Source organism: Periophthalmus magnuspinnatus, chromosome 13 (genome assembly GCF_009829125.3).
Source record: "Periophthalmus magnuspinnatus isolate fPerMag1 chromosome 13, fPerMag1.2.pri, whole genome shotgun sequence".
In the NCBI taxonomy this organism is placed as follows: Eukaryota; Metazoa; Chordata; class Actinopteri; order Gobiiformes; family Gobiidae; genus Periophthalmus; species Periophthalmus magnuspinnatus.
The window spans coordinates 2,709,474-2,736,898 of NC_047138.1; the positions used below are offsets into that span (position 1 = coordinate 2,709,474).

The window sequence follows — 27,425 nt, forward strand, 5'->3', positions numbered from 1 at the left end:
CACAGTTTATGTAGAACAAGGGAGAGGTATTTTTCTGACATTATTGGAAGTTGTAGTAACAACTCTCGTATCCTGTTTGCAACAGTAAACAGATTAACAAACCCCCCAGCTCCACTGCCGTTAGAACTAATTTCCACATCTAAGTGCAATGAGTTTGCAGTATTCTTTAATGACAAGGTTCAGGGCATTAAAAATGCCATAAATTCCACAATACAAATAACAACCCTGCACCCACCTAGACACTTAGAGCTGACTCACTTTGCACCTGTAACTGATAAAACTGTCCCAGAGATCGTCTCCAGTCTGAGTTCATCTACATGCTGCCTCGATGTGTTACCCACTAAATTTCTAAAGTCTGTGCTCAACAGTTTGCTGACACCACTCACTCACATAGTTAATATGTCACTTCAATCTGGAACATTCCCAAGTGCTTTGAAAACTGCGGTTATCAAGCCTCTCCTAAAGAAGAACAGTCTTGATGCCACAATATTGAACAATTATCGACCAATCTCAAATCTGCCATTTTTAGGCAAAGTCCTTGAAAAAGTTGTTTACCAACAGCTTATTAACTTCCTCGAAATGAACAACTCCTTCGATGTCTTCCAGTCAGGTTTTAGACCCCACCACAGCACTGAGACTGCTCTTATCAAGGTGACAAACGACATCCGCCTGAACACTGATGCAAAGTCTCAGTCTTGATCCTGTTAGATCTGAGCGCTGCTTTTGGCACTGTGGATCATGGGATCCTCTTACAGAGACTAGAGAAATGGGAGGGCATCTGTGGTACTACACTAAACTGGTTCAAGTCCTATTTAGAAAACAGGGAGTACTTTGTTGAAATTGGAAAATGTATATCAGATAACATGTCCCTGACCTGTGGGGTGCCCCAGGGGTCAGTCCTGGGACCCCTGTTGTTCAATCTCTACATGCTGCTGTTAGGTCAGTTAATACACAACAATAATGTGTCCTACCACAGCTCTGCAGACGACACTCAGATCTATGTCTCACTGCAGCAGGTGAATATGGACCAGTGGATTCACTCACTGCATCAACAGATCAGAGTGTGGAGGAAAAACAACTTTCTTCTGCTAAACTCAGACAAGACTGAAGTCATCATCTTTGGCCCACAGAAACATAGAGAAAGTGTCAGCATCACCTCCAGTCTCTCTCTCTAAAACCTTCAACTCAGGCGAGAAATCTAGAGGTAATAATGGACTCAGACTTGAACTTTAACAGCCACATCAAATCAATAACATCTGCAGCTTTTTACCACCTAAAAAACATAGCAAAAATCAAAGGTATATGGTCAAAACCAGACTTAGAGAGACTTATCCATGCGTTTGTCTCCAGTAGGTTAGACGACTGTAACGTCCTGCTCACTGGACTCTCCAAACGAGCCTTAAGACAGAACAGTACATCCAGAACACTGCTGCTCGGGTCCTGACTAGAACCAGGAAGTACGAGCACATAAGTCCTGTGCTCAGGTCTCTGCACTGGCTCCTGTAGCTCAAAGAATAGACTTTAAAGCAGCTCTGCTTGTGTATAAGTCTCTCCGTGGCCTAGGTCCAAAGTTCATCTCCGACATGTTAGTGCCACATGAACCATCTCACACTCTGAGGACTTCAGGGACCGGCCTCCTGCTGGTGCCAGAGTCAGGACTAAACATGGGGAATCAGCGTTTCAGTTTTATGCAGCTAAAACTTGGAACAGTCTTCCTGAAGATGTGAGACAGGCCTCGACTTTGACAATGTTTAAATCCAGGCTCAAAACGGTTCTGTTTATCTGTGCATAAGACTGACAGGTTTTTATTCTGCCTCTTCTCCTTTAATGTTAATTTTATGATGATTATTTGTGATTATTTATGTTTTGATTCGTGTGATTTTAATGTCTTTCTTATTCTGTAAAGCACTTTGAATTACCTTGTGTATGAATTGTGCTGTACAAATAAACTTGCTTTGCCTTATGCAAGTTCCTCTAGGCTCAGTTTGACCCAATTTTTTTCTCTTATAACTCAGACATAAAATAACATACTTTTTATATCATTTGGGGTTTATTTTCAGCCTGACTTCAGACTAATGTACTGATACTGTGGCACCCTGGACATATCTAGTATAAAAAGAGACACCCCGACAATTTTTCATTTTATAATAATTTCTATATTTTTTCTTTTATTTTTGAAGTTGCATTTTACTAATCTTTTACCTGTGAAATTGCTTGTATTTGTAATACCATATTACGACAGTAGATGTCAGTAATGGCGCAGAGTAAGCAGACTGACTTCTTGGCCTTACGCAGAAGAAGCTCAGTTCAGTCATAAGCTGTGTACAGCAACACGAAGAAGCCATTACGCAACACAAACTGTGTTTTGTTGTGTTCACAGGTGAGTTGAGTGCACAAGCATTTGATAGATCATAAGTTAATACACATGTGCAGATTTAAGATGTTACTTTGTTCAACTAGAAGGTGTTTTGAAATTGTTCTGTATAAGTAAATGTGGATGCTAGCCGCGCTAGCTTTGATGCTAACAACTTCTAGCTTCTCCCGCGCTAACAGCGTCGTGTAAAGGTTCGTAGGCAGGTTTTCTTTTCATAATTGTGTAACTGCCGGTTGTATTACATATTTTTCATAGCAAATACTGGTACAATTGGTAAAAATACAAATTTAAGAAACAAGAAAGTGAATTTATTACAGGTTCAAGGTTATGTCCATGAAACATGTTTTTCTTTTGTAAAAGTCATGTAACACAAGTGATCGTAATTAACTGTGTAATTACTAAAATATTAGTCTGCATGGTAATTAGGCAGAAGAAGCTCAGTTCAGTCACAAGCTGTGTACAGCAACACAAAGAAGCCATTACTCAACACAAACTGTGTTTTGTTGTGTTCACAGAAATAAAGTCACACTGTTACACTTCAGCTACAGTCTTCTTTGTCACGTGTGTAACAATACTAAATGGTTTTTTTTTTATTTTGGCTAGTAGGCCGTATTTTAGTAAAAAAAAAATAAAAAAAAATTGCATGTTTGGACCTCAAAATCTCCTGTAACTCTTAATTTCCATCACTGTGTTTGTCAAGTAAAAAAATAAAAAATGTGGTAAATTTGAACTTCAAGGTAAATTTTTTCAGACAATTCTTATAATACAATCAACATTTGTTTTTGTTTGTTTGTTTGTTTGGATAGAAATAATCAAAATGAACAAATGGCCCAATTTTCAACCCATTTGATGAAGAAATGACAGAGTTCTGCTGTGACAGAGTTGCTTTTGGGGTCATAAATTACCCCAGGACAACACACTACAACATTTGAATGGATGTTTTATTATAAATACTGATATTGTCCCTGTGTGTCTGTTTTAATAGTTAGTTTCTTAGTTTTATAGACTGTGTACATGGTGATTCTTGATCCAGAGACACACCTCTTCTGGCCTTTGACAGCAGTGACACTCGGTGAGTAAACAGGAGAACATTGGTAAGCTGTTAAAAAAAAAAAAAATCCAAAGCAATTATTGGGGAGCAGTGAAACTTTGCAGTCTAATAGTGCTCTCCCTGTTCTTTTCTGCCTTTTAAACCAATTCGTGATTGATCGCTAATTATCGGCGCCGTGGCCCTTGGAGACAGCAGGGCCCCTCCTCACCTTTCCCCGCGCGTCAAGGCAGCAGGAACTTTCCAACAGTCTGTTCTGCGGCTCGTTGTGGGAGCTCGATAGGCTACAAGACGTTTGACTAATCATCGTGGCCTTTTCCCGATACAGGAGAGGAGCCATTGTGCGCAATAAAGCAGCGCCAAACCAATACCCCTGCGCGCATAGATAGTGCACACTGAGAGTGACGCGCAGGCCGCACTGATCTCTGCCCCTAATCATCTCCTGCGCGTGGATACCGACGCAGAAGGTGAACTTAATCCTCCATAACTCCATTTCAACTCTCCCTGTATTGACCGCGGGGTTGAATCAAAAGCGCAGGATGGATAAACCTCTCGCGATAATGACAGGAGTGCCTCTACTCATTGATGTTTCAGTGTTTGAATGTGAATCACTCCGCGGCCTCGCCAAAGAAAAAGCATTAATGAGCGTCATCGATGACAATGTATTTATTTTTTCAAGGTCGGATCAATTTTGAGGGTCTAGGTTTTGTCTCGAAAATCTATGGCCTCTCTCTGCTGGAGGATGCGGGCTATAAAAGGGCAGATGGTGGAGGGGAGGACCTGCTGCTGCACCGGGACACACACAGGGGCCAAACGCGCATCACCCGGATCAGGCAGGTAAGTCCAGAGCGCGGGTTTACGCATGGATAAATCAAACCACATGGCACCAAGGCGCATTTAGAGCTTTGTTACAGTTATCCTGATTGAACACACACTGGGAGGATCTTGACATTTACCAGGATTTTTCAATTTTGTAAAGATGGTTAGACAAAGAGACTGCATGGGGCAACTTTTACGCATGTGGTGTTTATTTCACTTTTACGCACGTGTTTGTTTGTTTTTTACTTTTACGCACGTTATTTTACTTTTACGCACGTTATTTATTTCACTTTTACGCATGTGTTCTTCAATGTCAGTGTCTCTTTGTCAATCTAAATTATTCCCTAAACCATCACGACACAAATTGGCTGTTAGTTTTTATTAATTTGCACAAAGTTTCACTGCTAAGACGCATGGCACAGCACTGATCCATCTCCATTTTCACGGGCTTGGGAAAGGCACAGTAAAGACTCTAGAGAAGTCTCCAGAGAGGGTAAGATGAAAAAAAAATAAAAATAAAAATAATAAATAGTCTTGTTTTAATCTAAATGTTGTCTGTTTATCCAAATCCACGTTTAGCCTCTGAACAGTTGCATTCATGGAGTCTGCAGTGTGTGTTTTTGTGAGTCACTCGAGCGCCCCCTGGTGTGTCCACATGAGGGCAGTAGAGGCTCATGTTCAAGCCACTAAAGCTGTGTGCCTTAAGCTCCACACTCAAACCAAGCTGCTGTTTCATTGGTCGCAGAGAGTCTGGTGTCTCCTCTCTCTGTCTGTGCGTCCTCAGAACCATGTTGTAGTTCAATTTAGGACATTTTACAGCCTGGAGATTTGGTGATTTGTTTATGTCAGTTCTGGTGGAAATCTGGTTTGCAGGGTCTATCCTTTGTCTTTAGGAGTAAAGTGTTTGAGTGCAGTCTCTTCAGTCTCAGATCTATTCATTGTTATTGGTCTACTGCTCATTGTTTTTCAGCTTAAATATCGAAACCTTCTAAAATGTCGATGGTTTTATTAATCCGATGCAAATAACCTTTTTAAATATGTTAAAAAGTGTCAAATATTACACGTGACAGTTTAGTCCGAGGGGCATATGACGACCTGCACTAAACTAATGCAAGAAGAATTTTATTTATTTAAAATCATCATATTTCTAAAAGTACAGGATTAGCAAATCTCATAGTGGAGACAGTGATATTAGAGGCATTTTACCTAAAAATACTTGAATTTGTGACCATTTAAATAAGAATTTTGACTGTTCTTGTGACAGCTCTTTCAGCCGAACTCTGAACTGACCATAAAAAATGTAAAATGTTGAATTTAATGACCATCTTAACCTTGGAAACTGATTGTAAAACACTGTAAGTTGATCAATAGGACCCATTTATAAAAGGTAGTACAGTATTATTAATAGAAAAGTTCGCTTCTAGCTGCTGCATTTACAGAATCACACATGACACAGCTTTAGTAACATTCATATCCATGTTTTTTAGATAAAAGACACTTTCTTTCCCTTTCTTTGTGTACTTTATTTCTCCTTCCTATTACCCATAAGAATCAATCCGCACACGATCTGCACTTAGCAAGTTCAACATGTCTGTGTGTTCTCCAGCTTCTTGTTATTGGTTTATTGACTGAGGAACTGACTAAACAAACCACTGCCTGCCTGAAATTATTGCCCCCGCCCCTCTCTCTCTCCCCTCTCTGCCTCTCTTTGTCTCTGTCCTTATACTGTATGTTCTTTGGTGTTTCGTTGTGTGCAGTTCCTCTTTGCAGCTCTTTTGTCTGTGTTTGCTCAGGAGCAGGTGGCACACTGCGAGCTCCATGTTGGGTGTAACTGTAAACACTGCAGGGCTCTTCAGATGCAGAGGTGGCCGGTCTGCGTCTTATCTTTGTTTATGAGCTGGGTAAAGTTGTTGAAAAGTGGGGTGGAAGAAACGGCTTTGTAGTTGGGTTGTAGCTTGGCATGGGACAATATTGAAATAAAGTGTGATTAAGTGTGTATGGTTTAAAAATGTTATGGAAAATGACTATATGCATCATGTAATTATGTTAAAAAGAGACACTTTCTTAGTATGAATGTATTTTAATATTATAATTGAAGACAACAGTGATCTAAAGGCTCTGAGGCGATGGATTAGTTGCTTTTTACTGCACAATCTGGTTGTATAATGGTGATTATTTTGATTGGTGATTATGATAATTATACAGAAATGCACCACAATTCTTAGTTGTAGCTGTGAAAAGGCAGCAGATGCAATAAATATGAGGAATATACGGCTTAAAAACTGAAGAAAAGATCAAGTAGGATTGCAGCTAACTTAATAAACTTGCTTTTTTTTGGTTTGATGTTTAAACGAAAATGAAGCTAAGATTTACCAACTCAAGACTAAACCCAAACTAAACTGGGAATAGATCAGGTTTGCAGCTATTAATATTAAAGATTTAGTTTGTTTTAGACTCCATTTACGTGACTTTTTATGATGTGGAACTGGGAGGACAGTCAGCAAAATGTTATCAAGTCTCACGCATTTTTCTTGTATCAAAAATAAGCGACACAACGAGATTAAACTGCATCTTTTGGGCGTAAACAAATCTATTCTCGCTTTTAAAGTCTGCACCAGGAGTAAACCAGGTCTAATCCATAACTACTTAACCCATTAGGACGAGTCTTTTCTCCGTCTCGCGTCCTCAGACCGCAGAGGACGGGACTATACGGTTAAACTTGTGGGGGGTTAACCTCGATAAACACTGAGCTGCTGTTTATCTAACCCACTTCATTTGGCCCCAGACGGACCGCTGGTGTGGAGGGGGCGGCGGGGGTTAGGGCAGTGGGCACAGAGGGTCCCGCGGATCCAGAGTTAATGACAGGGCTTTGTGCAGCGCCCGGGCTCGTGGCGGGACAGGTCCAGCGCAGACAATAGCCGGGGTCACACGTCCCTCGGAGAACAGGGGCGAGAGGGCTAATGAGTGGGTATTGAGCGTGCCGTTGCAGTGGGCTGGTGTGGATCGGACATAGACAGAGCTAATTTGTCTGTTTTGTTCTTGACAACAGACGGAGGTTGTGCGAGCTGCTGTGTTAAAGGCCAGACTATTATTTATGAAGCTTTCTGCAGTACGTAAAAGTCAGTAATGTATAAAATTGACTAGAAATCACAACCTAGTTTACAAGCTGCAAGTCCATATAAACAGAGGGTTGATTTAGCGGCTTAGGAAGTGTTTCTGATGTAAAAATAAATCAATACTTGCAAAATAATCATGCAAATTCAAAATATAAACATGCATAACGGTGTTTTCTTTAGGGAAATGGCTCTCGAACTTTTCACACCAAAGAAAAATGTGGCTTTCCGGGGATCGTCAAGTCTATATTTTAATAATTTCAGGTCTAACCGAGGGATAAACCGGGTCGAAAAATGAACTGTCATTTCCACTGATGTTTTAACAAGAAATTATCCAAAAAAGGACAACAAAAGTGGATCGAATTAACTCTAAATCATAGATCCAGCCTGAAGAAGCTTCCGTAGCACCACAATTTGAGAAATACGTCTATTTCCGTCCAGTTACAAAAGTACCAACAGTTTTAAGATGTTTGCTGTGTGTAAAAGTCAGTGGTTTAAATCCCATCAAGTCATTATCTTGTGCACGATAAAAAATAACAGACTGAGCGAGTTGTATTTATTCTGACTGATGACTAAGACACCGCTGGCAGAGTTTAAAAGCCATCAAAATATACAATGCGAGGCAAATTTATCTCCAGCGGATGCAAACTCAGGCTATAATTACAGAAAGGGCACCTGACTCATGCTATACAAAGTGTTATACATTTACAAACAGCTTGTGTTTAGCCATTATCTTACATTTTTGCTGCGTTTTGTTAATCAAACTACCAAAATCATGTGAAAAAGTGCACAGAGTTGGTAATTTAAGTAGTTTTCGATGAATTCTCTTAATTTAAAAGCGAGAAATGACAATTTAACTCATAATAAAAGAGAAAAATAACTAAAAAAGAAGTGTATTTGGTCTATAATTCACTCTATGCAGGAGTGAGAACAGTAGTGATGAGGCTTGTTTTTGGAAAGTTGAGCTCTTAACTCTTTTTGTCTATAGATTCTCATTGTAAATTTGGCGTTACCAGTGCATTATGGTGTTTTGTAGGTCAAGAGTAGTTCTATCAAATGCATTCTTAACCGTTCTAAAGGCCGTACTAAAAGCTTTCCGCCTTACACTGAGGACAAGTGCTCCGTTTAATGAAATAGTTGAGTGCACACTAGCTTACTTCTTGCAGTATATCTATGTACTTATCCCTGCCCAAATGTTTACTCTCCCAGACAATATTTCTTCTCTTAAATCTCAGAGGTGACTTGGCCAAGCTTGACCGCATTGTCTGCTCTTTTGTTGAGCTTTGTAGCTTTTTAATTTCGTGGCCGTTCCATCCTCCTGGACACATGCGGCTTTAGCTTATCCAGCCGTGGCATTGACTCTTCATCTTCTTATTGACCGGCTGTTTCCCATGACCTTTGAACTCCAGGGGTCAGTCTTTCAGCCGTCTGGACATGTCCCCCCTCCGTCTCTCTCTCTCTCGATACTTTCTCTCTCACCTCATCCACCTGGCCCTGTCTCCATCCTTCACTTGGTCCAGATGGGTGTTTAAATCAGGTTTAGATACAGGGATTCTCACCTAGAGGCAGGAATATCAGAAAATATAAGGTTTCCGTGAATCGTTTTACTGAAATAAAATGAAACTTTAATAACGCAAATAATAAAACAGACATAAACCAAGCAGAAATACACATAAGGAGCAAAATACAGCTGTAAACAAGAGCGAAACGAGGATGAAACTGCGACAAAACTCTGTCTAAACCAAGATTATATGGGTTTAATCTACGTCTATATCAAAATAAACCATGAATTCAACTAAATTAAGTCAGAAATGTTTCAAAACGGGATCAAAACAGGTTAAAACCAGGTATAAAATGGATTTAAAGTCGATGTTATCCAGATTTAAAGTCTAAAATGAGGCGATATGTCTTAAAAACAACTGCATACTGCTTTTCATAGTAAAGTTAATGAACAAAGTAAATAAAAAAACGTTTAGTCAGCAACATTTGACATGAAAATATATATATAATTTGTCTGATGTTCCCTCCAAACTCCACATTTTTACTGCTTTGTGATTGGCTGACTGGCAGCACAGCCTAAAACCACAATTTCAACCAATCAAACCTTAATATCTATAATAAAATGTGTGAATCTGTTGCGTTCCATCCTGCACAAACACCAGCTTTATGTTTAATATCGAAAACCACCACCGGCGTCTAAACCCGCTCCGTCCCGCGGTAAATCCACTCGGTTGATTAGTCATTGTTGAGTTTTATCCTGATTACGATGGTGTTGTCCCTCTCTCCCTCTCTCCCTCTCTTTCCGCTCGCTGCTGTCTGCCTCTGTGAACTCGCTGTCCTCATTCCAACAGCCTGGTTTTGATACATAGTGTCCCGATAGTTTTCTGCTGCTGGGAGAATGTGGGTCAGCGAGGGAGGCCTGAGATAGCACAGACACGCGGATGAGTCGCTGAAGGCGGACGTCACATGTGGCATTAGTACAAGGGCTGGACAGGGCAGCAAACAAACCGCCACAGGAAAATCTAACAAGCTGACAGCTATATCACCAACGTCGATATGGAAACTAACGCTTGTTTTGTTCATTACGCATTTACATTACATAATTCTGCGCGTAACCATGGTGAACTAGCTCAAAACTGCTGCCACAAAAGCTGCAAAATAAACACGATTGCACCACGGAGAGTCCTTTAGTTTTTTAGTCATTTAATTGAACGATGAGCGTTTTAATCAACCAGAATTTTGATTACAGTGTTAACATCAGTATTTATATGGACAACAGCAGAAAGAGAGGAGGTGGAGTGAGTTTCTTCTTCATTTTTTACTTTTAAATGTGATGTTTACCAGTATTTCTCATCAATCCCCTTGCACTTGTGAATAAATACGTCATAGTCACCACGTTACGCCCCCTTTTGTACGACTTAATGAGGCGCAGAGCTGTAGTTTACAGTCGAAAGTCAAGAATTTCTTTAGTTTCTGCAGCCTGGGATTATATTATAAGCTGACAAATGCACGACTATCAACTAAAATCTATATCAAAACTGTTCGTAAGGTTTATTTTGGTCATTATATATTATTATAACACAATTCTTCCCACGTTTAAGGTGCATTTGTGTGTTAAAAATGGGACAAAGTGATGTCGCAAAAGCTAATTAAGGTTTTTAATGTAATACATCTAAATTATATCTATTGTAGGTAAAGATCATGCAGGATTTTTTAAAACTGCACCAGAAAAAAGCAAAGTAGACTGTTTTTTTTAACTTGATGTACTGATTTTCTACTTCAAACTGTGAATATTTTTTGCATTAATGTCACTGACCTTATGTTTTGTCATGAAGATGTTGCAAAACTGTCACTATTTCCACTCATTGCCCATTTTATAACAACATTTAACTCAAAATCTTGTTGAATCAATGCTCTGCTAGTCTAATAATCTTCACCAACGCTTAAGAATTTAAACAAAACAACAAAACAAACACTTTTAACTTCCGTGCACCTCTCTCTAAAAACATTCCCTCCACGTGTTTATTCTCATCGTTCTGTTTTTGTTTTGTTTTTCATTTCGCAGCCTCTTTTTTAAACTTGCTGGAGTGGACTTTGGTCTGGTTCTTGGTTAACACACACAGTGGTCCGGGGGGAGGAAGAGGAGGAGGAGGAGGAGGGCTACGAGCGAGAGAGGAGGAGGAGGAGGAGGGGGGAAGCGGCGCACGGGGAGAGGGAGAGCCGGCAGCAGGAACAAGGAAAGTGAGCTCTGCGTTCATTTCAAAGTGTCGGTTCAGTTGTGGGCATGCCCAGTAGACTTCGCCGTGTAGAGTGTAGCCTGAACAAAAAAAACAAAAAAAAATCTTGTCTCTAAATTTGAACAAGAGCGAGAGAGAGGAGAGTGGAGTTTTGTGCCGCTGCTGTTGTAGTGAAAACGTGGAGAGGAGACGCACAGAAGAAACCTGCAAGAGGAGAATTAACAACAACCTAAAGCTTACTCTGTCGTCCAGTAACGCAACCGGCGAAACGGCAGAAACAACTACTTCAAAACGCAGCCTGGACGGAGTTGAAGTGTGAAATTTGAGACCAGTCCTGTGTTGACTCTGCTGTCCAGGTCAGTGCATGCAAAACCCCTTCCCCAAAACCTTCCTTCACCTGTTTTCTATCCACTTTTGGGTTGGATATTTAAGCTACAAGGTGCTACTTCTGTCCCTGTCCGTCCTGCGAGTGTGTGCGGTGCAGATGTGGTCGTGTTGTGTTGTTGAACAGCGGCGGTGCACGTGTTTAAAGTTGCCGAATGCGAGCCACGTGGTTTTGATAAGGCAGAAATCACACAGACGGATTGTAGGCTGGGTCCGTGCTGTCACTCGTGGGTGGAGAAGAACGAAGAAAGAAAAGAAAAGAAAAGTATGATGTTACTTTGTGTTATACAGAAACACCACTGTGCATAAGTTTTTATTCAAGCTTTGTCGTTAACGATGTGTTGGAAAGCGTCAGCTAAGAAATAAACGCGGTGTTTACTGTGAAATCAATGAAATAAAATAAAAGACACGGAAGCAGATGCGTATTTTTGTCCTAAATCCAAACAAACCCATTATATTTTACTTAAATCTAAGCGTAAAAACTGTTCGCTTGGACGTAACTTATTATATATTCAGGTTTCTGTGTGTAGTTTTCATTCACTTTGAGTTTTTGAAAAAATCACGTGACGTTTGGGAGGAGTCAGACCCCACGGTGACCCCCCCCAATGCTGTTTTGAAACACATATTACGTCTATATTTCCATTTCATCCTGCAGTTTGTGTTGCGTTACTGCACTTTTATCGTCTTCGCTTCGTTTGTACTTTATTTTTGCTTCGACGTGTTTAAAATTATTACAAAACAGCGTTACATCTCGTAAAACGCACCGAAACTTTCATTTTTCAGTTTTAATTTTCAGATTTCACTTTGACACACTTGAACACGCGTCACAAACACGTCTATAAATACAAAAAGAAATAAATAACGCTAAGTTTATTCAAGCAGCTGCAGCACACGAACAATAGCTCCACTTCTGAATCCAGAGTTCACCGAGTCCTACAGATATTCAGGAGATTAAGATTGTTTTGCTGTGACAGTGAAGATATTAATAATGACACAGAGCGGTGAGTATGTGTTTGTGAGCGTGGCTTGGCTCACCTGTCTCGGGACGTCCCCTGTCCACAGCCCTCAGCCCTGTCTCCCCCTCGGGCTCTGTCCCATTAGGCTCCCAGTGCGGCTCAGACTGACAGGCCGGTGTCAGCGTGCCTCCCCAGAGACCACTTTGTTGACAGGTTTATTATTCCTGAACCCTGGAAGTGGGGCACAGCAGGAGACCGTATATGTGCTTCTATAGGAGGATTTGGACTTTTACTCCGCTGCACTGCCTTGTTAGTTTAGCATTTTGAACATATTTTAAAAGTTTTTTTGCGTTTTCGTGACACTTAGCTCACGTTTCAGTTGATTTATTTGATTTGTAATAACGTAAAATAGTCCTTGTGCGCTTTAAACTTCTTCAGCGTTTGTATTTGTTTGCATCGTCTCGTGTTTTTTGTAGTAAACGTGTCTGTTTGTCGCTACAGAACTGTTATTTCTGCAATTTCTTATGACCGAGATTGTATTTTTTTTAAGCTGATACATTTGTGAGACTCAACGCTTGAAACTTAAGAAAGAAACACTCAGGATTGTGCCATGTTTCAGACAATATTCAGAGATTTTAAGACGCTGAAATCCACACAAACAGCGTTAATTCAAAAGTACATAGATGATAAATATAGTTATGACACTAAAGCCTGTGTGCAGCAGTTTATCAGCAGTTTTTATGCACTTTTTACATTATTTTTACTGTATCTTTATGGGTATTTTGCATAACGGACCATAAACACAAGGTTTTTTAGGCCAAATGCAAACACTCGATCACAAGTCCTAAGATTCTGAACGTGATCTTTAACTTCGTACATCAATAACTGTGTCTATTTTACAGCTTTCACTTTATATTTCTCACATTTTTAGCCCTTCTCGTCAGTCTCTGGCACTGCTCACAGATCCTCGTGTTTACTTCTTGCAGAGGTTGCTGTCGTCATGGAGGCATACCGCACATATCTGACTCTAAACTGACCAAAGATTGAAAAATATTTGATTTTATTGCAGGACATTTTTATTTGACGTTTGATTAAGTGTCGTAATAAAAGGTATGTTCACAGTAGACTGAAAAAAACAGTTATTGCAGCTACTACTGAACAACTTTAACCCATTTTAACGAGGTATTTTCAGCTTTATTCAAGACTGGAAATATTTAACACGGAAAATAATCTTTTTTTTAAACACCAGTTGACATTGAGTGCTGGAGTATTGGCTATAGACTGGTCGAAGGCTGAAACTAATAGTGATTTTTAGTTATTCAGTCGTATTCTACATCCATTTTTAGCGTTGCATTCTTTTTTATCGCTTTTATTAATTGCTAAAGTAAAAACCAAAGTGGATCAGACTTGGACGACTGAGGGATTACGGTACACAGACTGATTAATTGCTGTTTTAGCGTTAAAAAAAGGAGTCATAAAAAGTAGTTTGGGTGAAATATATTGACGTAATGAGCCTGGAGCCCTTGTCGTGTGCTCCCAGATCTCACAAAGTGTCCTGTAGTGTGTCGTTTTACTCCATCGCCTCCATAGACATGCTAATAGATGGTAGCTCGTGCTTTGGCGTTAGCATGTTAGCAGCTGTAGTGGAGCTGGGAGACGTTCTCTCTGCTGGAGCTGCTCATATCACACACAAAACACATTTATTTCTGCGCTGGGCTGAAGACGGAGCCGGTCTCTGGAGGCTGGGTTCCCATGCGTTTCTCTATTGGAGGATTCATGATCCATCACACAGCAGGCAGCCATGTTTTCTGAAAGGCCCTGAACTTGTTACCTCCCTTCTGCCTGTTTGCCTGAATGTCAAGACCATTTTTCTTCTTTCACTCCGCTCTCTCTCCCCCGGATCCAAATAATTGGCTTGTGCATTCACTGTGGTGGGAAGTAATGAGTTACAATTACTTGCGTGGACATGAGTAAATCTATGAATAAATTGTGTTTTTTTTGGGATAAATCTTCATGGGTGTAAGAATAAAGTATTTTTTTGTCTTTGAAATGAGTAGATTTGTTTATTGCCCATATAAAGTGTATTGTAAAAGCAGAATCGGTCGTTATGTGGTGTTTTTAGGATGAGAGATGATTAACTTTATGTCGAGGTCCACTTTGCTTCACTACTTTTCAAACTTATCTGAATTATTATTTTTTATTTATTTATTTATCTATTATTATTATTATTATTATTATTATTATATGTGTTTTATTTTTATGTATGTATTTTTATTTATTCATTTATTTATTTTTTTTGGATTGTAGTGTAAAATAATTCTGGATTTTGTAATTTTGTCTAATTTTTTTACTCATAATTATTCAACAAATCAAATATAACTTAATGTTTTCAGTTTTTAACCACTCCTTTTCAACTTAATATTTTTACTACTTAAGTTTTTTGATGATTTGATTAAATACACAAAACTTTAGCTGCTCTCCACTCTTCTGTGCATGTCTCAAAATGTTTTTTCGACTTATATTTTCATAAATTATAGCTAGAAAAAGCATAATTTTAGGGGTATTTATCGGGGTATTTCTTCTTTGTACTAGCAGATAAACTTTTTGAGATTTAAGCTGTAGAGAGTTGAATAAGTAACTTTCATGACTCATTATAAATATTAACAAACTACTTAAGTGCTTCATTCTGTTGCTCAAGTTCAAATTTTTTTTTGTTTTTTTTAATGGTTCATTAAAAAAAAAAAAAAAAAAAGAGGTTTTACTGAGATTATCCTGCCTTTATTGTATTTATTTCAGACTCAGACGCACATTGTTTCAGTTTTATTTAGTTTATCATGTATACTTTCTGTATTCTGTGCATTGAAACTTCTGCTCTGATAGAGACATCACGTTTTTTCTTCAACCTTTTCATCCACTTTGTCTCCTCCGCCTTCTCCCGGTGTCGCCATAGGTCATCAGCCTCTTCCCCAGAACAATACGACCACGTCCATGCTACATTATCTACAGTTGGTCAGCTGGCCCCTGTAGCTTTCTAAAGACCATTCACCCGAACATGGCACGTATTCAAAATGGCAACCTCAAGAGCCTTTTATTCCACGACCAGCCAAATTCAATCACTTTTTTTTCTTGGGAGTTTAATGAGCAAATTCAGATAAAGGGAAGCTTATGGGTTGCAGCATGACGGAGAGGCTGGCTTTTTGTTTCGGGAGTAGCGCTCGCATAGACGGGGTTTCTCGTGAAATGGGGTTTTGTGAAGGTGATGGAGATGTCTGAGAAAGAGCCCACGGGTCCGCTGCTGTCGGGGTCATTCAAGTGTCACCGGGGCTCTTCAAATATTCAGTTGGATTTTGGTTACAGTCTCGTTCAGCAAAGGTTCGCTTAAACAGCCGGAGATCGAGGACGGTGCTGGGATTAGCAGACGGTAGCAGCAGACGTGTGGCTTAGTTTCAAAAAGTTTTCTGCGTCGAGAGTAACGTTAATGCTGAGATACTAAAACGTGAAACTAAACTTGACTTCAGTACTAAGGAAAATGCTCGATACTAGACGATACCGCAGTGTTTAGGGACGAAACAAGACCTTTTCTTGTCCAATCCCACTGATTTTTCAAACACAAAGACGTCATTTTCAACACAAAAACATTACAATTTGGTTTTATACTAATCCTGAAATAGGTCAAGACCGTTCTACAAACATCCAGGATATATCTGTTTGTCTGTTGTCTTATTTATGCAATTTGTTCAGTATCGATTCTTTCTTACTTTATTCTTTATTTGTCAGGGACCATGTACAAACTCATTAATCTTACAAAAGAAAAGATGATTTGTACCAGATTTAGCTGCTGCTGCTGCTTTCCCTCTGCAGTCTCTGGGCAGAACTCACATAAAAACACACATTTCATTACGATTACATTAAAAACTAACACTTTATCATTAACATTAGCCATAAAATACAATAAAATACTTGTTTATACAGTCCAAACCTGTGTAAAAAATCATTATGTGCAGGTTTTTACAGTGAAACAGAGCAGTACAAATAACAACTAACTAGACATTTGAGTATCTAAACTGTACTTTTTCAAATTTCTAGTAAAATTATTCAAGGATACTGTCAATTTGAGAGTCTGGAAGCTGGAAGTCTGAGCAAAGGTCGAGGATCTTTTTGAAAATATGCAGTTTCAGTTCACAGAGACGAGTGGATCATTCAGTTTGTTTAAAAGAAAGTTGATAGCAAACGATTATCTAGTTTCAGTATCGATTAGTAACAGGATGTGCATCAGTTTTATAGACCACACTAATACAGAAACGCATCTATTTGAACTTGAGTGAAGCTGAAGCATTCGTTCAATAAGAAACTGAGTGATATTGTGTCGTAACGCTCGGCACAAGGGGGGACCAAAGATACAGAACTCGGGGAAGGTTTACAGTGTTTATTTACAAGGTGAAGAACAGTCAAACGTGGAACAAGTGGTGAATCGGGAGCAGGGTGTGGTCCGGGAGCAGGGCGCGGGTCGTGGTCCAGGAGCAGGGCGTGGGAAGCGGAGGCAGAGACAGGGCGGATGGTACCGGCAGAGTAGAGCTGGGTCTGAGGCAGGAGAGCGGAACGGGTCCGGGGAACAGGAGCAGGATCTAGTGGAGAGTAAAGTGTCCAATTTGAGCAGAGTCAAAAACAAGACGGGCAAAAAACAAGAGCTGAGCCAAGCGTGAACACCACTGAGGTACGCAGACGATCTGGCGCTGAGTGTCAGGTCCTGGCTCCTCCTTTTCTCCTCAGGTGCGGCTGATTAGAGATTTGCCTCAGGTGTGCACGGGGTGGAGCCCAGCTCTCCGCCCCAGCTCCAGACTCAGACACGTGACCAGAAAGCAAAAATACACAAAATAAGACAGAACAGACCAGGATCATGACATATTGTCCCTGGACGCTTCACCCACACGCTCAGCTTCAGTCAGACGAGCTTTGTTTGCGACAGAATGAGCGTCTGACACAATAACTTTAATTTATGAGTCGTATTTAGAGTCGTCGTTTCTTTATTCCATGTTTTTTTGCTTTTTTGCTGAATATTTTGGTTGTTTTTTAACCTTTTAACCCTTTAAACGCATCTCAACAAATACATTTCACTCTGAAAATGTCAAGGCAACTCGCTGAACTCCAAGTGAGTCCCAGCGGCGTATGAAAAATACCTCCATTGTCTAACCTATTGCAACACATGATGCAATACCTATTCACAAGTATTGTCTAGCAACTGCCTATTGTGCGTTTACAGTCCGATGCGACGTTTCCGGAGCACAGCGCGAAATGACGACTTCATTCCCTTTCCTTTCCAGTCAGAGAGACACCCATTGTCGTCTAACTAATAAGCATAAGTGCTGTTTTTACATCACTACATTTTGTTTGTATATTCAGTCTGTCCCTGGATTATCCCGTTACATAAACCCGTGTGTGTGGGTGTTTTTGGAGACAGATCCAGCGTGCGTGGGAGGGCATCAGAGCGTTTTTTGGCGAAAGAGCACACAGTTGACGTTGGATCGGAGTCTTGTTTTGAGGTTAAAGTGTGTACTATGTATCAGCTGTCGGACTTTGTGTTTGGTTTAGGGACATTGAAGCGTCATTGGCTACGTCAGGGCACTGGGGCTGATGTCACAGGTTTCTCTGCTCACTGATCTAAAGCAGAGCCCTCCTGACTCATGCACACTGAGGTTTTCATCCTCCTCGGGGACTTAGATTCATTTCCTAGAGACGAATCTTAACCTTAAACACATCAAAACTTACCTAACCTTAACTTAAACCCTGATTTTAACATGAATAAACCCATATCCAAAGAGTAGGGCTGTCAAAAGGAGATAATAAATGACTTTTTTGAGCAGGTATCGACACTAAAATAGTCACGTTCATAGGTCAGAGCTGGACTTTTCACTGCGGTATCGGTATCAGTATCGAGTGTATTCCTTTGTGTCGAAATCAAGTGTAATTTTAGTATCGTGACAGCACTAAAAACAAGTAGATTTTTGTTCCGTATGTGATTCAATCCTCCATAATTTGAGTCTGTACGTAGATTTTTGTCCCCGTAATGTTATAAACACCCTCCCACACACACGCACACACACACATGCACACACACACACGCACACACACGCACACACACACGAGTCAGCGGGGTCGTCTCTGGACCCAGGGCTGTCCGTGCTGCCAGCTGCTGCGGACACCGAGTTCCTAGAAAACACAACACCTTCGTGGTAAACATGCACTGATTTATATGGCTCTCTGGGGTTGAGACAGAGCTGTGTTTAACAGGATTAAGCAGGATGCCCCGATTTACTCGACAGGTTTCAATAAAGATGTGACAATTTGGTGCAAGATCAGTTCATATTTTTGTACATTTTAAGTAAAGCTGATCGATTTGGGGAAAATATCTACCGGTAATTGTGATTTTTTTTTGACAAACATTGCGATTTTGATTTGATCTGTGATGGATTCTGGTCAAAGTTCACTTTTAAAATGCCTCCAGAAGAACTGACAAAAAGACTGGAACAAGCTACTACAAGAATTACGTTTCAGATCATGGTTATACAGTTCTGAGCTATGGGTTTAGCAGTTTTTATGTAAAAGAACAGGACATTTGGTTGTTTGTCAAGTACTGTATTTTCTGAACTACAAGTCGCATTTTTTATCTTTTCGTAGTTTGGCTGCGGATGCGACTTATACTCAGACTTATATGTGCAAAATAAGTCGCATCTGAGTTTATAATTTCACAATTTCTTCGTTACGTTCACACTGAAAACCTGACAACCACGTTTTTTCTTCATTATTATGGATTTTTTGACTTATACTCCAGAGCAATTTATAGTCCAGAAAGTGCGGTACTTCAAAAATGGCAGACTTTGCGATTTGCTAACTGAACTGAACCCATTCAAAGAACAATTTTGATTATATTGCGATTCATTTTGCAGCGCTAATATTACACAAAAACAGCTATTTGTTATTTGTTATGATACTGAATATTTTCTCTACGCACAAGATGAGGAAAAGCGCAAATAATCTCTGTATATTAAACAAATCTTTGACTTTCGATGGATCTTTTGTGCTTCAGACTTTAAGGATATTATTGGAGGATATGTTCTGTAGATGTTCACACTGTAATGGTGGTAAAGAGGAAGAAATGGAGAGGCTGAGGTGGTTAAAGCGAGCGCTGGTTCTACTGCTGAAGTGTTAATTGTGCAGCGGTACTTTAATAGTGCCTGTGACAAGGTGAAGGTGAGAAAAAGGTGTCGCAGGTGCGTTTTTTTAACTGTATACAGACGGATTTATGTACATTTCAGTGTCATAATAATTCAAAAAAACTGTGTTATGATATTGCCATTAGTTGTGTAAGCTGATGATTATGTAAAGTCTGAGAATAGTTTGAAAACTGTAAACAAACTCAGCCCTCGGTGGAAGTCTGAGTGTGTGAGAGCTGCAGGTCGTCAGCGTCACAGCGTCGCTCGTCCTCCATTACACCATCTGTGAACCAGCGCAGATTTATACGACTATAACGACCGTCTGAAGGGCAGTGATGACCACAGTCCTGAACGCACCAGAACTCACTCCGTCACTCAAACAATATCGACTAATGTAAATAATAACTGCAATTATTCCGAGAGTGGATGTGTCCTGACTGTTCCCGCAGACGCATGACAAATATGAGGTGAAGTGTCAGAAACAGCTCGTCTCACTTAGGACTATTTTACTTTCAGTTTGCGTGACATGTCTGTGTTTTTTGGCGCAGTGTGAGTGTCTTTGTGTCGTGCTTTGTGCTTTTGTTTTTTGGAAATATTTCAACAGCCTTTTACGTGAAACTTTATCTCTGTAGCAGCAGTTAAAAGGTCAATGTCAATATCGGTTGGTAAAGTGCTTTCTTCTCACTTTAGATAGATTTATTTTTCTCGCTGTGTTCTTCTATAACCTTTTGATTATTCCCTTTTGTGTCCTGCTGTTCTAGGATTTCCTTCCTTTATAACCGTCTCTATTCATCCAAACTTGTACTACACTAGTCAAACTATCATTAGAACATATAGATTTGCATTTATTCATTTTGTTGTATGTTTTTTTTCCTTCAACAGACAATGAAAAACTTGTGTAACAGTCAGATTTTCCTTGTGGGACCTGGACAGTGACCTTTGAGTGTGAGCGTTTCCTATAGGTGACATCTATACATATGTGTTTGTCTAGCCCGCACACTTATATTGCACAGAGTGTGAAAGGTAAAGCGTTTGCCCCCTCCCCAAAAATGCTCATTTGGTCCAGACTGTCCAACTCCTGGGTCTTTCACTCCATTCTGGTGCCTGTGCAGTCCCATTTGTGGCTGCATTCATATGGTAATGGGGGTCAGGAGATGAGGGGGTTCTCACGTTCAATGTGGAACTCCAGTCTTTGTGCACAAGCTGCCGCCGCTGAGGCCAGAGGTGAAATTGAATTCAGCTCAAATTCCCCAGTGAGTCTGGCCTTGGGCTGGACCGGAGTGGACCGGTGCAAAGGGGCACAAGCTGCGGCCCTCTGTGAAGCCAAGCATTCTGGGTAATTGAGGATCCTGATGATTAAGCCAAGACTCAGCCGGGGCCAAGGGGAGCGTTTCCATTATAATTCGGATGGGATTGGCCAAAATTTTAATCTTTACCTCAGCTTTTGCCTTCTGGGGTCACAAAGAAAATCATCTGCCTCCTAATGTGCCCTTGATTGTGTAATATGAATACATTATAGACCAGATGCTGTCCCTGAGTTCGTTATTTATCCAGGCTTGGCACTAGTTTTAAAGTTTGACTCCTACAGCTTTATTTCTTTTTCTTAAACTTTGATACTAACAGAGCATTTTTATTCTGGCTTGTGATGTCTTTCTTTCCATTTCTCAGGGCTTGAAACCAGTCCAATTTAATCTAATATCAAAATATTGTTGGCTCTGCAGTGGGACAGTTTGTGTCCGAGTATTCTGCTGGGAAAATGTTTATTCGGTGCATTTCAGTTCCATCGCTCTGATTTAGCCTCTGGGGAGTTCGTCAGTGACAGACTTTATCTATTATTAGTAGTTTTTTGTGTTGTTTTTTTCTGTGATAATCTGAGAGATGAATGAAGAATGTCGTTGTGTTATGTCATACATGTAAAATACTTTATATAATTGCAATAACCCAGTGATGTGTAACTTTCATGTTTGCATATTTTTCTAGTCTCAGTGAAGTTACAAACCTTTTGGAATCTTTTGTAAATGTTTTGTTATTATATATTTTCAAATGGTTACAAAAGTATTTCAAAAGTAAACTGCTTTGCGTGTTATGATTTGTGGTTCAACCGTTTACACTCCCCTGTGAAATCTAATGGTTTTCTTTGGCAACCTAATGCTTTTGTGCTTCATAGAAAAATTGCTCCCAACAGTTGAAAACAGCAGCCAAAGCGGTCAGCAGATTAAAGAAGTACGTCAGTACTCTTTATGTTTCTACTTTCGGGCTTTGAAGCTCTTGTCAGTTCTGCGCTGGACCCTCTAATGTTTCCCCCAGTACGACCTGGTAAACGGGAACATGCGGCCGTGCCCTGCAATCAGGGGCAATTTTCACAAATTATATCATAATTATGCATCTCTGTTCATGTACACTTTATTATTCTTTGCACCCATGCTTGGAAAAGACAAATTACACGCAAAATCTCAAGTGGAGTAATTGTGAGCAGAGTAATCAGTGCCTGAAGGCTGTGGAGAGATAAGTCTGTGTAATTTTGGGAGCGACCTTGCAGAGGTGCCACTGGATTTTATGAATAGTCTCCTGTGTGTGTAACCTTGAGTTAGAGAAGTGCGAGTGTTTGGCTCATGTGAATTCAACCCTGCGTTTCCCTGTGTAAAAACATGCGTCCTTGGGCCTTCACTCAAACCTCTTATTTGCGACTTCAATAAAAGATGGTGGATGCCTCATAAAACACCTTTGGACACTGCCAGGGAGATTTTTGAGCATAAAAATGAAGGCTACTTTAAAACCTTGTTTTTTCATGTTGCTTGAAACAGCAATTTTCTCCTGTGCTTTTCTGATATCTGTCAGTGTCCATTAAAGATGCATTTTGTTTGCAGTAGTTAAACCTCCATTGCATTGCTCTTTCATGTGTTTGAGCTCAGTGAAGACCTTGTACAGGCTCCAGAAATCATTTTTGAATTCATTTTTTTCATTTATTCATTTTTACAGTCAACAGTATTGGGCCATGTGTCAAAAAGGACCTGGAAATGAGTGACATACATATATTATTGTATAAAAAATCAGGCTCTCTATCCATGAGTTTTCTGAATAGTGGAAAATGAGGACTGTCGCCATAGCAACTAACAATTATAAATAACATACAGTATCTTTTCAGTGGTGAGAGGTCCTCAAAATGTCGCCGATAACACAAAATACAACCCATGAAGACACATTGCCATTAGTTGTGGACGTTTGTAACAAGAAACTTTGTAAAAATCATGTTGTCTTTGTTAAGTTTTGATCCTTCAAGGCTTCTGTAGACACTGAATGTAGAAAATAAATGATTAAAGGTGATTATTTATTCTTATCGCTGCAACTATGGGCCTTTAGCAGAGTCAGATTATTGCACAACCCTTTTTTCAAATCAGGGACTGTTTACTGCGCTGCGTTTTCCTGCTGAGAGTCCGGTTTCAGCCTCGACAAAGAAATAAGAGGTGCTATTTTTCAAACTGCTCTCTGCATCCACCCACAGCGGCCGGTCTGGGAAACACGAGACGCCTATTTCCAGCTAAACTAATGTTGTTGAAGCTCTCAGAGGGAGCAGCGAGATACCCCTACGCCTATTAATAAAATTGTGGCGTCATAATTCAATAATATCTGTTTGTCTTTTTGTACAGGGTGGTCTGTTCTAGCATCCATCATCCGAAAATGTAGGAGGATTGTGTTTTATTTCATACGTATAATTTAAGCTCTCATACGTTTAGAATCCGCATGTTTTGGTGTCGCTGAACCAAAGAAAAAGGGTTGTATTGTAAGTTTGTTTGATACTTTTCTTCTCAGCTCAGATAGTAAACAAACAGCTGTTGTTTTTAATATAGTTTTAAATCAAAGTGTAGTAAAAAAGTGAATTTGAGTGCAGAAAAAAAGCCTAAAAAGAAAGAAAAGACATTTACACTCGTAGTTTTACATAGGGAGAGGATCTAATGCAGCTAAAATATATAGTTTGTGTCAAGAATAAAGTTTACCTACGCCACAAATGTGAATGTGCGATATATTACTGATGAAAAACAGTAATATTGGCGATAAACGATAATATTGAAGCAAGATTATGGCACTGACACGATGAACCTAAAGCAGAATTATCCCTAAGAAACTCCTCTTAATGTGCGATAAGTAAAAGATTAAACAACGAGGAGCAGTGTGTTACATTTTTTAACAAACTAAACACCACAACATAGAAAAAGTACCAACGATTAGGTATGAGACAATATTTAAATTTTGTGTGGCCTAAATAATTGCGATTAACGATTATTATATCACAATACTGATTAAAGTTGTTGTTTATATGAATAATTATAACTTTAACACACAATGTTATGGATGAGCAGGGCAGTTGACAGAAATTTGGAGGCCCTGGGACAATAAGCCTCACATGGGCCCCTTGTTATACAAATTAATAGGAAGAGGATCAAACTCGGGGCCCCCTAAGACCCAGAGAGGGGCCCTCGACAACAGCCCCCTTTGTCCCACCTGTTGATTCGCCCGTGGATAAGTCATTTTTTTCTGCACATTCTAGTGATTTAATGGTGATTATCTTTGTTGGTGATTATTATAATTATATAAAATGTCCCAGGAATGATTATTGTCGACCCTACGATAAATATTGACCTCTAAAAATAATAGTTTAATAGTCGATATATAACTTTGATTTCTACTGAACTAGTCGGTCTGTGTTCTTGTTTACAAAATGCCATATTCAACTTATCTTAAAACTGTTTTTTTTTGTCCAGGGAGGTCAGATCTTCTCTCACTCTTGGTAATATTTATGTAAGCAGTTCAAATACAAAGTTTACAGCTGAAGTCTTTGTTTTGTGTCGTAAGGTCCGAGCCTCGGTGGTGGATGTGGCGGATTTATCTGGTGCAGGGGGCTGAGGGATGGAAGCAATTACGGGGTGAGCTCCATAGGGCTCCCGGTGGGTGAAAGTAAACAAGCAGTGGAGCTGAATGTGACAAAACTCGTGTCTGAGCGCAGTGCGGGATGACAGGCCCAAGGTTAAGTCTACAGCAGGGGAGCAAAGAGGTCACTGTCCCAGACCTGGATCCTCTGTACGTGCTGTTTCAGCCTGGTGCAGTTGGCAAAGCAGAATCCAATCATTTTTGCCTAATTATAAATAAACAAGGGGTCATCACATCATAATATCAGTTGTATACAGTGCACACAACTTATATAATATCAAAAACTCTTGCTATACTTTATAAAACCAAATCTGTATTGGTTAAGAAACATGTACATATGTTATATTCATCACTTGTGCTCGGAAATTTGAGGAAATGCTGTAAAACAAATGTAGATCCTATAATTAAACTACAGAAAAGAGCAATAAGAATCATTACTAAAGCAGGATTCTGTGATCGACTAATGAACTACTTATAAAATCGAATATATTCAAGTTTACAGACATAGTTAAGTTAAAAATGTTGACAGTTCTGTTTTGTGTTGTGAACGAGGATATTCCCGTCGGCATCAGCCTGTCTTTAAATGAATTAGTCGCTGTAATTTGAGGTTTTTAAGAACTAATGTGACAAAGACGTGTCTGTTTGAGGAATAAAACTTTGGAATGAGCTCGATGATGAATTTAAGTTAATTAAAACTTTAAAACATGAACTAATTCCTACATATACACTGCTGTAGGTTTATATGAGTCACATCTGTGTTTAAGATACTGATTAAATAGTTTTATTACTGTATTGTGGAGTTACGTGTTGGTCAGGAGGGTCTTACATAAACGCGCCGCTTCAGAACAATCTTTTTTTGGTTGTAATTAATGAATGTTTTGTCCTTTTCCAAAAAAAATGTAAACAACCAAAATAAAATTCATTCATTCACATAACCCAGACATGCCCAAACTGTGGTCCATGGGCCAAATGCAGCCCTCAAACCAATTTTTCTTGGCCCTCAAGCTTCCACGTGTATTGGCCCATATTACCTTAAACAGTACTTTTTACTGTATATTTCTGAAAATCTAAGGCAAGGCAAGTTTATTTGTACAGCACAATTCATACACAAGGTAATTCAAAGTGCTTTACAGAATAAGAAAGACATTAAAATCACACAAATGAAAACATAAATAACCCACTCGTTTGCCCCTTTAAAAACTCTCTCTCTCACTCTTTAAACACTGTCTTCCTCAGTTTAACCCTCTGATGCATGAATTATCAAAGCCTTGGTCAAGATTTTTTTCTGCAGTGTTTTTATTCTTCTCAGGACATGAAACAACATTGTGAGCTGCCTGTAAAAATGAATTAACTTGTGTTCTATTTTAAATATACAAACACATGTTTCTTTTTATGCTTTGAAAAACATTAACATTTTTTGGGGGAAATTTCAACACTGTTTAGTGCAATGTTTAGGCCTGAATAAGAAAACCAGAGGAAATTTACTTGCAGTTACACCAACTGACCACTGAATTGACCTCAATGGAGTGTGGCAGCAGAGAGCACTCTAGAGGCAGATGTGCAACTCCACCACATAAACCAATGCATTAAAGAAAAGGTTATGTTTTAGTAGCTGTCCACTGCAGTGACCGCTGTGCACCAGAGGGTTAAGAACTTTCACATTACTTTACAAAAAACTTTCCTGTCACTTCTCAAATACTTTCCTGTCACTTTACTATGTCTAATAAAAGTCCATCAGTCCATGTTTCTTTTGTCATCATAAATTTACCATTGAAACAGAAGAGTGCAGAATAAAAACCTTTCACTCGTCTGCACAGATAAACAGAACCGTTTTGAGCCTGGATTTAAACATTGTCAAAGTAGAGGCCTGTCTCACATCTTCAGAAAGACTGTTCCAGGTTTTAGCTGCATAAAACTGAAACGCTGATTCCCCATGTTTAGTCCTGACTCTGGGACCAGCAGGAGGCCGGTCCCTGAAGTCCTCAGAGTGTGAGATGGTTCATGTGGCACTAACATGTCGATCGACCCTCAGCTTTATCTGTGTGTTTATATGTGGCCCTAATTAGAAAAGTTTGAACACTCCTGATATAACCAATACAACCCTCTTTTTTATCTAGATTTGGGATTAATCCGTCTTAAAATTGATTCACAGTTTAAGATTTGTTAAATGATCATATTTATTGTGGTAGATGAGTCAGTTTTGGTTTGAAAGTTTGAAAATATTGACATGCACTTACAGTACAATCCTCTTTAAATGACACAAGTGTTACTTATATCTTTGCTCTGTTTAATATTTAAGCATTTTTAAGCAATTTTGAGCTAACTAACCATTCCAACCATGATTAACCGAGCACTGTGACTTACTCCTGTTTAATAGTCAAAGTTATACTTGATTTGGGGCGATAAATAATGGTTCAACTCAACTTGTATTAGTAGAAAAAACTCATAAATACAATCAGGAAATCAACATCGAGATTCAGTCATTTCGAATCGTCAGCTTTTGTTTTAATCTTGAGGTTTACAGCGTCGTCATCTGTCGGTAAAAACATGTTTGGAGTTTAAAGTTTAGTTTTTAAAGACCATTTTTGGTATTAAATGGCAATAATTAAAAGTCTGTGTTGTTTATTTTTAGGAAATTCAAATTCAAAGCCAGTTTTATTTGGATTAATCAGATCAACTACAAAATCCTGGTCGATCAATACAACAAAAATAATCGTGAAAGTGTTTTTGTCGTATCGCCAGCCCTTCAGAAAACCGTGTGACTTCCTCTTTTCCCAGTCACATTATTCTAATCATATATTTGTGGCAAAACAGCACATTTTGTGGCTGGGTCGCCCCGAGCTCCTCCGTCTGGTCA

At 39.4% G+C, this 27,425-nt stretch overlaps 1 long non-coding RNA gene across 1 annotated transcript in view; it reads left to right on the plus strand.

Annotated features, from left to right (window-relative positions):
* The first annotated feature begins 11,091 nt into the window (after nucleotides 1-11,091).
* Nucleotides 11,092-27,425, plus strand: part of LOC117380369 (uncharacterized) — a 95,425-nt gene continuing 79,091 nt past the window's right edge. The window contains exon 1 of the long non-coding RNA XR_004542148.2: nucleotides 11,092-11,447. This is a non-coding gene — a long non-coding RNA (uncharacterized LOC117380369). The remainder of the gene's footprint in view (nucleotides 11,448-27,425) is intronic.